This window comes from Pollicipes pollicipes, unplaced genomic scaffold (genome assembly GCF_011947565.3).
Source record: "Pollicipes pollicipes isolate AB1234 unplaced genomic scaffold, Ppol_2.1 Scaffold_7261;HRSCAF=8764_pilon_pilon_pilon, whole genome shotgun sequence".
Lineage (NCBI taxonomy): Eukaryota > Metazoa > Arthropoda > Thecostraca > Pollicipedomorpha > Pollicipedidae > Pollicipes > Pollicipes pollicipes.
Window position 1 is genome coordinate 24044561 of NW_023597054.1, and position 13508 is coordinate 24058068.

Here is a 13508-nt window from a genome sequence, read left to right on the forward strand (position 1 = left end):
TCTGATGGAATGACACCCAGCTCCCGGCGGCAGGGGCTGACAGGGGCTGACAGGTGTCTGGCTGGCTATCCGACGGGATGACACCCAGCTCCCGGCGGCAGGGGCTGACGGGTGTCTGGCTGAGTGGCTGACGGGATGACACCCAGCTCCCGGCGGCAGGGGTTTGGCTGTTGTCTGGCTGAGTGTCTGACGGGATGACACCCAGCTCCCGGCGGCAGGGGTTTGGCGGTTGTGCGGCGGAGTGGCTGATGGGATGACACTCAGCTCCCGGCGGCAGGGGTTTGGCGGTTGTCTGGCGGAGTGTCTGACGGGATGGCACTCAGCTCCCGGCGGCAGGGCTGGCAGGTGTCTGGCTGAGTGTCTGACGGGATGACACCCAGCTCTCGGCGGCAGGGCTGGCAGGCGTCTGACGGAGTGTCTCACGGGATGACACCCAGCTCCCGGTGGCAGGGGCTGGCAGACGTCTGGCTGAGTGTCTGACGGGATGACACCCAGCTCCCGGCGGCAGGGGCTGGCAGGTGTCTGGCTGAGTGTCTGACGGGATGACACCCAGCTCCCGGCGGCAGGGGTTTGGCGGTTGTCTGGCTGAGTGTCTGACGGGATGACACCCAGCTCTCGGTGGCAGGGCTGGCAGGCGTCTGGCTGAGTGTCTGACGGGATGACACCCAGCTCCCGGCGGCAGGGCTGGCAGGTGTATGGCTGAGTGTCTGGCGGGATGGCACTCAGCTCCCGGCCGCGGTGTCTGACAGGCGTCCGGCGGAGCACGACCGTCGACTCCTCGGCGGCGGTGAACGCCCGCTAGCTCCGGAAGTCTTGAGAAGCCGGCTGTCCGACCCAGCGCCTCAGCTTAGCTCTAGCCTGAGCCCCATCGAGGCCTGGTGCACATCCAATGGCACGCTCGCATGACTGGACAGGCTCAGCCGGCACTGTGGACGGCAGCGGCGGTGCCAGCCAATGATTTGGGAGGGTCTCTGGCTACCAGTGGACTCCTTCCTTCGGAGAGAAAAGGAAGTGGCCCCCTGAAAGGAATACATTTCTCTACAAAGTGACAGTCTTTATAAGCGCCAGTTCTGACTTCCCGCCCCTCCCTCAAGGATGATCGGGTCAAAGCAATAAAAGCTTTTGACAATGCAAATAAGCTGGTGATGAGATTCCAGTAGTTGCACGCTTCAGCTACAAACACACGTATGCAAAGTTTCAAAACAAGTAACCGCACATTGATGGCATGGGTGACGATTTCACAATTTTTTTGGAAGGCAGAGTGTGAAAATCGTCAAGAAGGGTCATGAGGTCGAAAAACTCCTGGGATTTTGGCCACTATATGTTCCAAACACCGCATCTTTAATATCTCCCATATTCTCCTTCCAGTGGCGCCATCACGCCGTGGCTTTGGGAACTATTCCTTGGCTTCTGGCTGGCTACTCCCTCACAAGTGGGTCCCGAGCAAAGCTCTCCCCCGATCTCCAGCCAACAGTGCGTATTCATAATGAGTGAGCGAAGGAAATGGGCGAGTTAACGTAATCATACAGGCGAGACCAACTCCGAAGACGTATTGCTCGTTTGCTCGTCTGTTTGCAGGAGACTCGTAAATTTGCAACGATCCCGAAAACGTATTGCATCGACTGACAGAGCCTCAGAATCCATACCTAATTATGCTGTTTGAGACATCAGAGAATGATTTATTCATGCCAACCACATACAAAACAAAAATGGACTTTTCACGACAGTATTAGGCATTGGTCATCAGACACATGAAAATGACAGGCCAAGTTGCATAAGAGAACGTTTTTTAGTTGTCATTATGTACTTATTCTACGTTTGAGGTTTGAGGCGCTTACTGACTTGGGCCCAGGGAAACAAATCAACGAACGAGGCATAATGACGAAGCCAAAACGCATCGCTAGCAAAAATCAGCGGCTAGTTTGACAGACCCGTAGCGACGGCGTTCTAGCAGCATTTCCACAATCACGCAGTATCGCTTTATCAGTTCTTAGTGACGGAACATTGAAATTCTTTCCCACGAGCTGCGCACTGCGAAAACTTTTGTCCAATTCCTATAGCTCGTTTGAGTCAACAAAACATAATGTTACCTTTGCACCAAGGTTTTTGCCACGGTACTCCACTGCGTGTGCTTAGCATGTGGTTTTCCATCTGCCGCTGACAGCAAGCATGTTTTACTGCCAGCTTGGAAGACAGCCGATGCCATCGCATGCATTTTTCCATGCGAGGTACCGGAAAAACGTCGCTCACATTTAGTCAAAAACCTATCTCATGCTGAGAAATGCTTACAAAAGTCATGCCTGTCTTTATACCGCCCTGAGAATCCGTCTAAAACATATCGCGGTTTCTGTAGACCCTGGTTGCATGTTCTGTATGCGCGGTATTAAAGCAAGCTGAAATGTCACCGCTGCAGCTGCCTCGAGTGCCAGGGAGTCGAATTATACACAGAAGATCTGGTTGACAATCCCTCGTGCAAACTATAAATGGATGTAGCGTACACTGGACGTTGCACCAGCACAGCCTCTGGCTTGAGTTGGGTATCAAAAATAGAGTTTAAAAAATTCCGATCAGCCCCGCCTCATAGTCGGAAGAGGGCAGCGCAGCTGCATTTATAACGGGACTGCGCTTTGGCCAGAAAGAGCTAACAAGCCAGCTGTGTTACTGGCTCACTAAGCGAGAACACAGGCTCGTCTACCTAAAAAATAAGTCAACTGCGTTGCACCGACCAACCGTGCTACACTTCTTAAAACGAATTTGTCCTGTGTATGCATTATTGTTTACGCTGTCCAGGTTATACAGTTTTTCGCTCCCTCATTTTCCCCTCGGTTGATACCTATACCCATGTGTCATGCAATTCCGTCTTTTTATATCCAGAACACTTTCCATCATCAGCTGGTGCAGATTGAGCCCGGCGATTCCAAGAGCTGCGGCCTTGATCTTCGAGTGCTGGTGATTCAAAGCGCAATACTTCCAAGCAGCACCACTGTCGTGACCAGCGCAGCTTGCTGGTCGTTTGCTGTGGAGATCCGGCCACGAACGCATTCTTCTACCTCCCAGAACAGGCCTGCAGCCATCTCCAGAAATATATGTTTATGACAACCGACCGGGCTGGTTGCAAAACGGGCAATTCTCTGCCCAGCCCCGACGCGCAGGAACCATAATCACATGCAAGTGCGCAGCCGGTGCCAGCCTTTTCCCGTGCGAGAACTACTTCTGACTGTGGTGCTTGGGCACCAAAAGCTATTGCTGCATCTCTGCCCAGCTCTGTATGGCCTACGTGAGAAAGCACTCGTCACTTTCTTCTCACAAGGACCATTAAAATGACACACATGTCGAATAGCTACAACGCGTCACCGATAACCACTATTCGACGTCAGTTTACTGACTGACACAGGACCTGCATGACCTCTCACATGCTTCAAAATATCGTTAACGTGTTTGTTGGGCGACGAGCTTCCATAGGATACCCGTATCGGCTGTGTTTTACGTCGCATATATCAAAATAGATACAGGCCCACGCATGGGCCTATACAGACCTGCACGTACAGGCAGGCCCACGCATGGCCCACGCCATGACCTCAATGTTGACCTCACTGACACGCTAGGATCGGAGATACAAATAAGGCTGCAGATGCTTATTCAGACAGTGTGCTGGGCATCCTTCAGTGAAAATATAATATTGTTTTCAAAATAGAGAAATTTGAAAAGGCTTCGAATGTAAGTAAGTGTCACGAGATTTTAGATAAATGTCACGGTAAAAAATGGCCAGCAAGCCCATTTATTGCTGTAATGTATGCAGTACTTTATCTGCCCTCAAAATATGTGCAGTTTTGATGAGATCTTAGCCGGTGCATTGCGTAGATAGAACAACATTTTCTCGTTCGATTTCTAATAAATGTCGCCAAATGATTACCACTGACCCCAGATGCGGTTTGCGCCCATGCCTGCAAGCTATGTGGAAAAGCCGTCACCAAAAAAAATAGTGATGGTTACGGTACATGTATAACCAGAAGTGACGTCACAAGACTTTCTTCATAGAAAACTCGAGCGTGGCATTTTTCAGGGATTTTTGACCTGAAACGATATTCCACTTCGCCACATATTCATCAGTGTGGATTCCGATACAGAGTCGCATGGAGCTAGAGGTTTTTCGAAGAGGCTTTTGGGAGAGCAAAAGGCAAACACCAGATCACAAAATGAATAATGTTTTCAGCGTTAGGCATCCTAGGCTCCTGCTTTGAATGGACGGAAAGGAGGCTTAAAATCACATGCGACAGCCGTTCAATATCTCCCACCCAAGGAGCATAACTAACATAACTGAACAACACACAACATAAACGAACAATTCTGACAATTAGCATGGGGAGAAACCAAAGAACAGCCTCCTGTGAATACATCTGTGTTGATCTGGTAGGCCACATAGGTCAACACAATTCGATATGGCACACCCGCCAGAATTTCGTATTAAACTGGCCTAGGTTAACGTAAGTGACACGCCAAAGCCCAAAGTCCATGATTTGCTAATGGCTGGCAAGTCTTGTATTTGTATTAGGCAGCTTCCTATGAATGTCGTTGCCCATGCGTAACAACTTATGTAATAAACTTAACATAAAATTGTGAGCTCATTTCAGTGCGAACATGCTTGCCAACGTCATTTTTCTGCATTACGGGCACTTCCATTCACTTGTCAGCCTTATTGTGCCGACGGGGCGCGATTGAACGCCAATGGTGCCCCATCCTGGCCACAATTAACCTCAGATTTCTTCTTTTCTTTTCAAGGTTTGCGGAAATTGGCTGCCCCAAAAACCAACAAAAAAATCGCATTCACAACAATAGCCCAACTTTATAATATAGAACATTTATTTTTATATCAAAAGAAGTACAAACGTAGTATATGGCTTTTACACGAGACTCACAAATCGTGTTTTTACTTAACACCCACTCGAGTGGGGGGTCAAGTTGACCCCCTCCCCCTGAAGGTAGTTCCTAAATGATTTCCGAACGGCGCGGCGTAGCCGCGCCAAACTTTGCATGGATGTAGAAAATTGTATAGTGGATCTTTTGATGTAAACAATAAATGTATCTTTTAAGGGCTCTGACTTATAGCAGGTCAAAGTCAGGCCATGGCTGTCAGCAAAGGGCGTAGGCAATCGTTCTATGTGATGCAGCAAGGGAGTGTTAGACCAAGTCATACCTATCTGAAATAGTTTCTTAGGCAATGAACCAATCGAATATAAATTAAAACCAATTCCATTCACCTAGAGTTAGTTATGACGACCAGACCAAGGCCAAAACCAGCTTGCCTCTTTACTCAACAGCTTGATTTTATGAGGTGGTCTCTGGTGCTGATTTCGAATTCAACCATGACAGGGACCGCAACAGACATGTTCCATGGACTTTCTACGCGTCACAGCACGTCAATGACCTAAAATAACCCAGTTCAACATTTTTAAGCAAAACACCGCCTAGCGTGAACCCTGACACTTATACGAACTGCAAAATAGGAACAATCTCGTAAGTATTTTGTCACGTTGACTTTGGAAAGGTCAAGCGAGATCAATGAACTCATGGACCTTTTGCTTAAAACAGGTATCTAGTTTCACAGCGGCTTCATGAGGAGGTCTGGGGAATTAGGACAGTAATCTATAGTTTGACTTTGTCTGACCTTATTGGATCTCAAGGCGATGACCAGAAACCACAAACTATGACTTAAATACGCTAACGTACAGACCAGTAATCCACCCTGTAAATTTTGTGTCTCTAGCTATCCCAGTTTCCGAGATTTCAGGGTGTCAAATTGACCCTCTCCCCCCCCCCCCCAACCGAGTGAAGTGCATTCAACCGGCTATCCATGCACGTGCTAAGGGGCGCAATGCCCCGAAGACTTATATTTAGGCCACTGTTTGGGGCTGTTTTCTTGTCTTTGCAGCTTAAATGCAAAAAAAAAACATCAGATTTATAGCTTATTTACAAATATTACTTCGATGTGCTAAATGGAGGGCAAAACGTGCATGTAGGAGCAGTTACATTTTAAAAATCTTGTCTCCAATAAAAGTGTCTTAGAAGAGGTCATGATCGAAGGTAATGCCGGGCACATTTGTGGGTGTTGAAATAAAGAAATTGCGTCCATTTTTCCTTTGAAATGAAGTGTTGGTGGATTTTATTCAAAGACGTCCGCTTATGAAAATGACTTTCGAATATTGGATCGAAGTCTTTTCTAGATCGAAGTCAAAGATAAATGCATTTAACCAACTCAAACGTGAGCAAGTACAAGCCAAGACCTTCGTTATGAGCAGTTCTTTCCACACATCACCAACGGCACACTGCTCAACTGTCATGGGAAGTGGATGGGCGGACCATGCGGGCGCCTGACCTGTGCCCTTTGGGTCGGGCTTATACAGCGGGCGGCGAGCGTGCAGCGACTCGAAAAGAAGCATCAGCCACGCTGACGCGTGACACGTCGTCTCGTCAATAACGATGAATTCCTTCCAGGAAGAGGTGTGGTGAATACTGTCCAGTCAGCATCGACTGACATTTTGTTCGGCCGAGAGTGGGATTTTCCAGCTGACTTTCCACTCTGACAGGGACGGTGAAAGTTTGGGGAATTGCAAGAAGCAAACTGGATGACGGAAATGGTATTTCCACTGTAACTGGCACGTACCACGTTGATCGGCCAGACGTCTGAAGCATACCGACTAAAAGCCTTCAGCACCTGCAGCAGTGCATCCACACATCAATTTAGACACGTCGTCCCGGTACGCCCAACGGGGGAGCCGGCGGCCGTGCGTTCCGGTCCGGTCCGGTGCACACCCCGAGCCGACGCCCCTGACAGGGGTGCCGACGGCGGTCCGGCCCGGCGCACACCCTGTGGCGACACCCACGACAGGACAGCCGGCGGCCGTCCGGTCCGGTCCGGTCCGGTGCGCGCCGTGTCCTGCTGCCGCCTGACTTACGTGACTAGGATCTTGGTCATGTCGCCGGCCGTCCGGTGGCGGTGTCGATCCGCGGTTCGTCACAGTGCGCGGCAGACCCGTGCAGACAACAGCTCGGTGGACGCTGGCGGAGCCGCCCACTTGCTGTCCAGATATATCAAAAAACACGCCCTGCAGACAACAGCTCGGTGGATACTGGCTGAGCCGTCCACTTGCCGTCCGGATATATCACCAAACACGCTCTGCGCGGACCGACTACTTGCCCGAGACGATGTCCGAAACCAAGCTCTATCAGTAAAGCGGTGGCTGTGATACTAGGCAGGAGTGGGAACAGCGTACCATGATGAAGTGCGCCGCTGCTCAATCATCACGCCCTGGCGACTCTCCCAGCCGAAAACGTGCGCACTGTGGACGCTTCTGGCATCTCATGTCGCGCTTGAACACGCTCCAATAGCGTCGTATTCTGATAGACCCATTAACACAGTTTAAGCTGAAAACTTATACCGGATAACGCACTTCTCGTCAAATGGTGGCAGGAGACAAGCGATGTATTACATAGGGTGTCCGCTGCGCGCCCAACCGGACTGGAAGCGCTTCACTGGACACGGTTTAGCCCTCGCGCCCACGCACCGGCCGCGGCGGCCCGTCATCTGCCCTCAGACGGTCTCTACGGCCAACCACCTGCACACACGGCCACTAGCGGTCGACGGCTGGGCCGAGCCCTGACAACGGCACCCCGCGCGCGCTGATCACTGTGACACACACGGCCCACGCGCGCGCACGCACACACATACAGTGACAGCGCCCGGGGGAGCGGCCGGCGGCGGTCCGGCCGTCTCGCAAGTGTGGCGATGATCAGGAGCAATTTGTGGGGCCGGGCAGGGCCAGCGGCGGTGTCAGCGCCCACAGCGGGCCGCGCCGCCGTCTGCCGTCCGGTGATAGTCCGGCCGGGCGCCGCAGCGGTGATAGCGGCGCCCGCGCTGGACTCCTCAGGCGACATCAGCGTCCGCGCGCCCGAAGCCAGAGCCGGCACCGGACTGAGTGGGGCCTGTCCCGGCGCGCCGCCCACCGGGGTCGGCCCTGTCGTGTTGCCCTGGCGCCGCCTCTGTCGCCGGGAGCGGCGCGACGCAGTGCCCCCGCCGGCCCTCTGCGGCTCGAATCACGGCTGCATGCCGGGGCACCGTCAATACATCAACGGCACCGGCAACTGAGCCGGCAGTAGGCAGTGCCCCGCCAGGCCACCTAGCGCTGGCAGTCCCGCAGCCTCCTGTCCCCGCCGCCGCATGTGCAATTGTATCTGCACATAGAGCCGGTTCGGTACAAAACGAGGCGCCTTCCACGGGGAATTCGTCTTCTGCGGTCCAGTCTTTTGGTTGGTACCGGATCCGACCAGTTGTACAGCGTATGCACAGACCGGACTGTACCAATTGCACATGCCAGGGCGCACGTCCTGCGCGGGCTTTGGTGTCGATTTCTGAAAATGGGGGTAGGGGGGCAGATTCGTGGAAGTCGTCATAAGGTGACAGGGCCAAGAACCTGTCGGATTTTATGTGTTATGTTCTGCTTATGAGTTATATATATATATATATATATATATATATATATATATATATATATATATATATGCATATTATGCTTACGTATTTTATAAAAACTCATGTGCGTTGCCAATCAAACATGGAGCCTCCCAGACCGCATCACCTTCTTAAAAAGGCATCTGAAGCTAAATTGAAGGGATGCGGTTGCAGCGCTCTCATGCCTACTTTTTTAAGAAATTTGATCCGAACCCCTTCAATGGCTGGATTTCTGGGATTAGCGCTCACGCTAAGCAGTGCTTATTGTGTGAGCCCTGACCCTGACCCCTACCATCCGATCGCGCAATTCCAAGCAACGGCAGAATTTAGTGGCGAAAGCTTAACGTGCCGCAATGCTCGGCACGGTCCGTCCTACCCTCTGACGTCAACTGACCTTTAGTGCAACCGCTGCTACAGGCCACAACCCATACCTGTCAAGGGCAAATAACGAGCGCCTAAAGCGACTCGAACCCACCCCGCCACGGGTGGGTGAATCGGGAGGCAGGCGCTGTAACCAACTGAGCCACCGGGACGGACATACTGATAAATATAATTGGTGTGTACCTTACCACGATGTGCTTTGGTGAGTTGCTATGCATATATTTATCCATTCACAAGCAGAGTGTTCAGTGTTCACAGCGTATGAGGCTATCATAACCCACAGCTACGCAGGTTCTCGATGCATCAAAATTTCATCAATACGGCTTATGTATTTTAGTTAATATTAACACGCGCCGGGGTAACCGGTTGAATACCCTTCGCTCGGGTGAGGGCCAATTTGACCCCCCCCCCGAGATCTCAGGAGCTACGAGAGGTAGAGACACCAAATCCACAGGGTGTGTTGGTCTGTACGTGAACTCAATTATGTCAACGTTTGAAGTTCCTAGATCATGACCTTCGGGTCAAATAAGGTCAAAGGTCAACTTACAGGTTGGTCTCCAAAGGGCCCCCAGAACCTAGATAACTGTTGTAAGCAAAGGTTCACACGCTCATTTAAGGTCAGGGACTTTGTTTGACCTGTTGAAGGTCATGGTGACCAATCATACATGACTACTCCAAGTTTCGCATTTGAATAAGCAACAAAGATTACACTAGACAGTATGCTCCTAAAACAAAATGTTTGCCTGGGTCATTTTAGGTCAGTCAATTCGATATGAGCACTAGAAACTAGCTCATACAGCATACCCTGCAGTAATAACGCAGGTTGCTTTTCCCTTGGTACGACCTTTATACCTGTCCCCTAGGTCAATGGAGCTGTTGATTCATTTGCTCCGTTGCCTAATGAAATATCCCAGAGATGTCTGGCTTCGGCTAACACTCCGTTGTTGCATCAGAATGAACGATTCTCTACACATTGACTTCCCTGAATCAATGTCCTGACTTTCACCTGCCGTAGGTCGGCGGGCCTTACAATGCACATCTAAACGCATTACATCAAACGATCCTCATATTATGTTGTCTATAGTTACACAAATTTGGCGCGGCTACGCCGCGTCGTTCGCAAACCACTCCAAAAAACCTTCGGGGGATCAACTTAACCCCCACTCGAGCGCGTGTTTTTGCTGAAAAATTCATGGAAAATATTGTTAATTATGTTCCCATCGCATAATCAAAGAACATGGTCTCCAAGCTTTCCGCGTATACGCGTAAGTAGATGCCCTTCTGTTGATCATTTTCCCCCGTTCCTTTTAAATAAGGACGAAATGCAAGCCAACTGTACGTCTGGGTGACACTGTTTCCAGCTGTTAGGCCTCTGAAGGGAAAGCAGCCCTCACCCGTTTTCACTTCGAGCATGTGAAAAATGAAACATCCGTCATATCCGTCATCCGTACATACGTCGTCTGTCATATCAAGGCATGCGTAATGCAGGTTGATCGTAATAGCGTTTACTGGTGAGCTGGCTCTTCAGTTACCATGCGATGATACTTGCGTACGCATATTCGGTGCTCAAGGAGCGTACCCACGCAAGGACACAGCCAGAGTTTTGGTAATTGGGGGGGGGGGGGGGCATACAGGGTTGTACGAAGCCCTCCTCCGCTGGTAAAAGGCCCCACCCAAAACAAGAAGTAACCGGATATGACCCACTTGGTTTCGAGGGGGCCTTGCCCGTCTTAAAAGCTAGGAATCACCAATAGATACAGCACTGTTGGTGTTTTGAAGTCCATAACCTGAAGGAAGCACACCGGTGCCAGCTTATAAAATGCTTCAGTGGACTCTTTCTAAGCCAATAGCACTCGGGGGCTGCGCCGATATTTTTCTGGGCTGTGCAGGGACATCGTGAGCGTAGATCTTGGATCAAAATAGGGCTGTAAATCTGCATTTACATCGACATGTTTTTGTCTCAGAATTCTCAACTTTGTTCAGAATCGAGTCTCCGGAGGCCTGCGGTGGCGTTGCAGTCTACGAAGGCCTCCGGCGTCGGTTCTGCGTTTAACATTTGACGATGGCTAACAGACGAACAAAAACGACCGTTTCTGAAAAAGGAGGCTCGAACGCTTCAGAATGTCAACTGGAACGCTTAGAGAGTATTCGGGAGTATGTTCCACCAGTGCAATTTGCAGATTTATTACATAAACGGATTAGCATTCATGGCACCGCGAGCCGTTGCACGAATCTGAACGTAGAACTAGACATGTAAATGTCGAACCTCTGTTTTCATGGTGCTGTTGCTGTTTATCTCTTCGAGTATCAGCTCAAAATCATCCAAATTAAATTTGCATCGCAGTCAATTTTTGAACGGCTCGAATTAGTCTTAAAGAGACTTGAAGCATTATTCCACGATGGCTGGCCTCGGGCGCCAGGCGCTCGCCGCCCGGTGTTTGATGATGATGATTTGGGGTTTTAGGGCGCATCGACTGCTGTAGGTCATGCAGCGCCCATGCGGCCTGGTTTTTGCTGCAGTGGCCAATACCGCCCGGTCTCATGGAGAAGTCAACCCTGACCGTGGTGTTCTTGCTCCTGAGATTGCCAGCCCGCAGGCCCAAAATTGTTGAATGCAATTTGTTTCACATGGCGATCCTGAGTACGGATAGACGCCTTGTTTATGTTGGCCTTTTTTAGTTTTGATCCATTGCGAACTGCCGTGTTGAACACTAAGGAATCCCCTTTTCCGGGCAAGGGACCTAGCGGGTAGATCAATAGGGGGCACACTATTTTTTTCCGGTCAGGGGCTCCAGGGCTATTCGTTTACAGCGTGGGGTGCCTGCCGGCCGTCCTGCCGGTGACACGGAGGCGGGATGCCCTGGTCGGTAAAGAAACCCTAGAGGGGATACATCATACATGGTCGCCAACGTGACGCCGGAGGCCCCCTGACCAGGCCATTTGTTCCCAAAAGGACGCAGGGGCCTTCATTGATGCAAAAGATCCCTCGTCATCACAGGTGTCCAATAATTGGCATAGAGACTGCAGCTCAGCATAAGTAACCGGCCCCTGGCTGAAATGGGATGGAGAGCCCTCCGTTCGGTACTGGGGCCTTGCCTGACAAAGAGCCGTCCATTGTCGTGTTGTGGACTCACAGCGTTAACTCTCATCTCCACTTTCATTGCCAGAGGGCCTCGACCAACGCAAGAGGCCCCTGGCTTTTCGGGTCCCGTTCCTGTCCCCGCCCAATACGTTACCTTGGCCGACTCGAGGCCCCTTGCAAACATTTGGCACTATGGGTCTCTGACAAACAAAGAAGCCCTCATCGCTTCAGGGGTATTGATCAATGCAAATCGCGGGATTCTGACCTTGTCCCTGCTTGGGAAATGGGCCCCAGGGCTCAGACCGACACGGAGCCGACTGCTCAGTGTTGGTGGTCTGTGACCGAAAAAGAAACTCGCACTGTCTCAGAGTGTCCCCAGTCGGTGCAAAGTTACCTTGGGCTTACTGACATTTCATGGCCCGACCCTGCCTTCGCGCCCTCCAATCGGGCACTTGATCATCGGTCCCGACTCCGAGGGACCCTTCGGTTCCTCAGCGGACCCCTCGAACCACTGTCCCAAGCCGACTGCCACCTGACCGACACTGGAGCCACTCATTGCCTTAAGTCCCAGAGTTGACCCCGGAGTATAACCTGGTGACGAATCTTCCGCGTGTCGCGATCGTTAACACGCACCTGGGTGGACGGTTGGATACCGTTCGCTCGAGTTGGGGGTCAATTTGACACCCCTTAGATCACAGAAATTAAGAGAGCTAGAGACACCAAATTCACAGGGTGTGTTGACCTGTACGTCAACTCATTCAGTTCAATGTTTGAGGTTCCTAGATTGACCTTCGGGTCAACTAAGGTAAAAAGGTTGAATTCCAGGTTGGTCTCCAAAGGGGCCCTAAAACCTAGATAACCGTTCTAACCAAAAAGTTGTACGCTCATTAAATGCCATTGACCTTGCTTGACCTTTTGAAGGTCGTGGTGACCAAAATCGCACAAGACTGTTCTGAGTTTGCATTTGAATAAGCAATAAAGATTATACCAGTCAGTATGTTCTTAAAAACAAATGCTGACCTGGATCATTTAGGTCAGTGACCTATTCTGACCGTTAAGAAGTCCATGGAAGGTCCGTGCCGTTCCTGATATCAATAAATTTGATATGAGCACCAGAAACTACCCCCATACAGCAAGTCCTAGCGTAATAAAACAGGTTGGTTTTGACCTTGAAATGACCTTCATAGCCTGACCATAGGTCAATGTAATTTGTTCATTCAATTGTTGTGCTGCCTAGGACAGTATCGCAGAGATGTGCGGCTTCGTCTAACACTCCGTTGCTGGCTCAGATTGAATTCAGATTCCCTAGAAATTCCCTCCGCTGAAACAGTGGCCTGACTTTGACCTGTCATAAGTCAGCGACCTCACGTGGAATATTTGAATTTTTGAGCCAGACAGCCCGCTATTCCATTGTCTACAGCTATGTCAAATTTGGCGCCGATACGTCGCGGCGTTCGGAAATCATTCCGGAAAAACCTTCGGGAGGGGGGCAACTTGACCCTCACCCGAGCGCGTGTTAAAACTCCATCATAGGCGTGT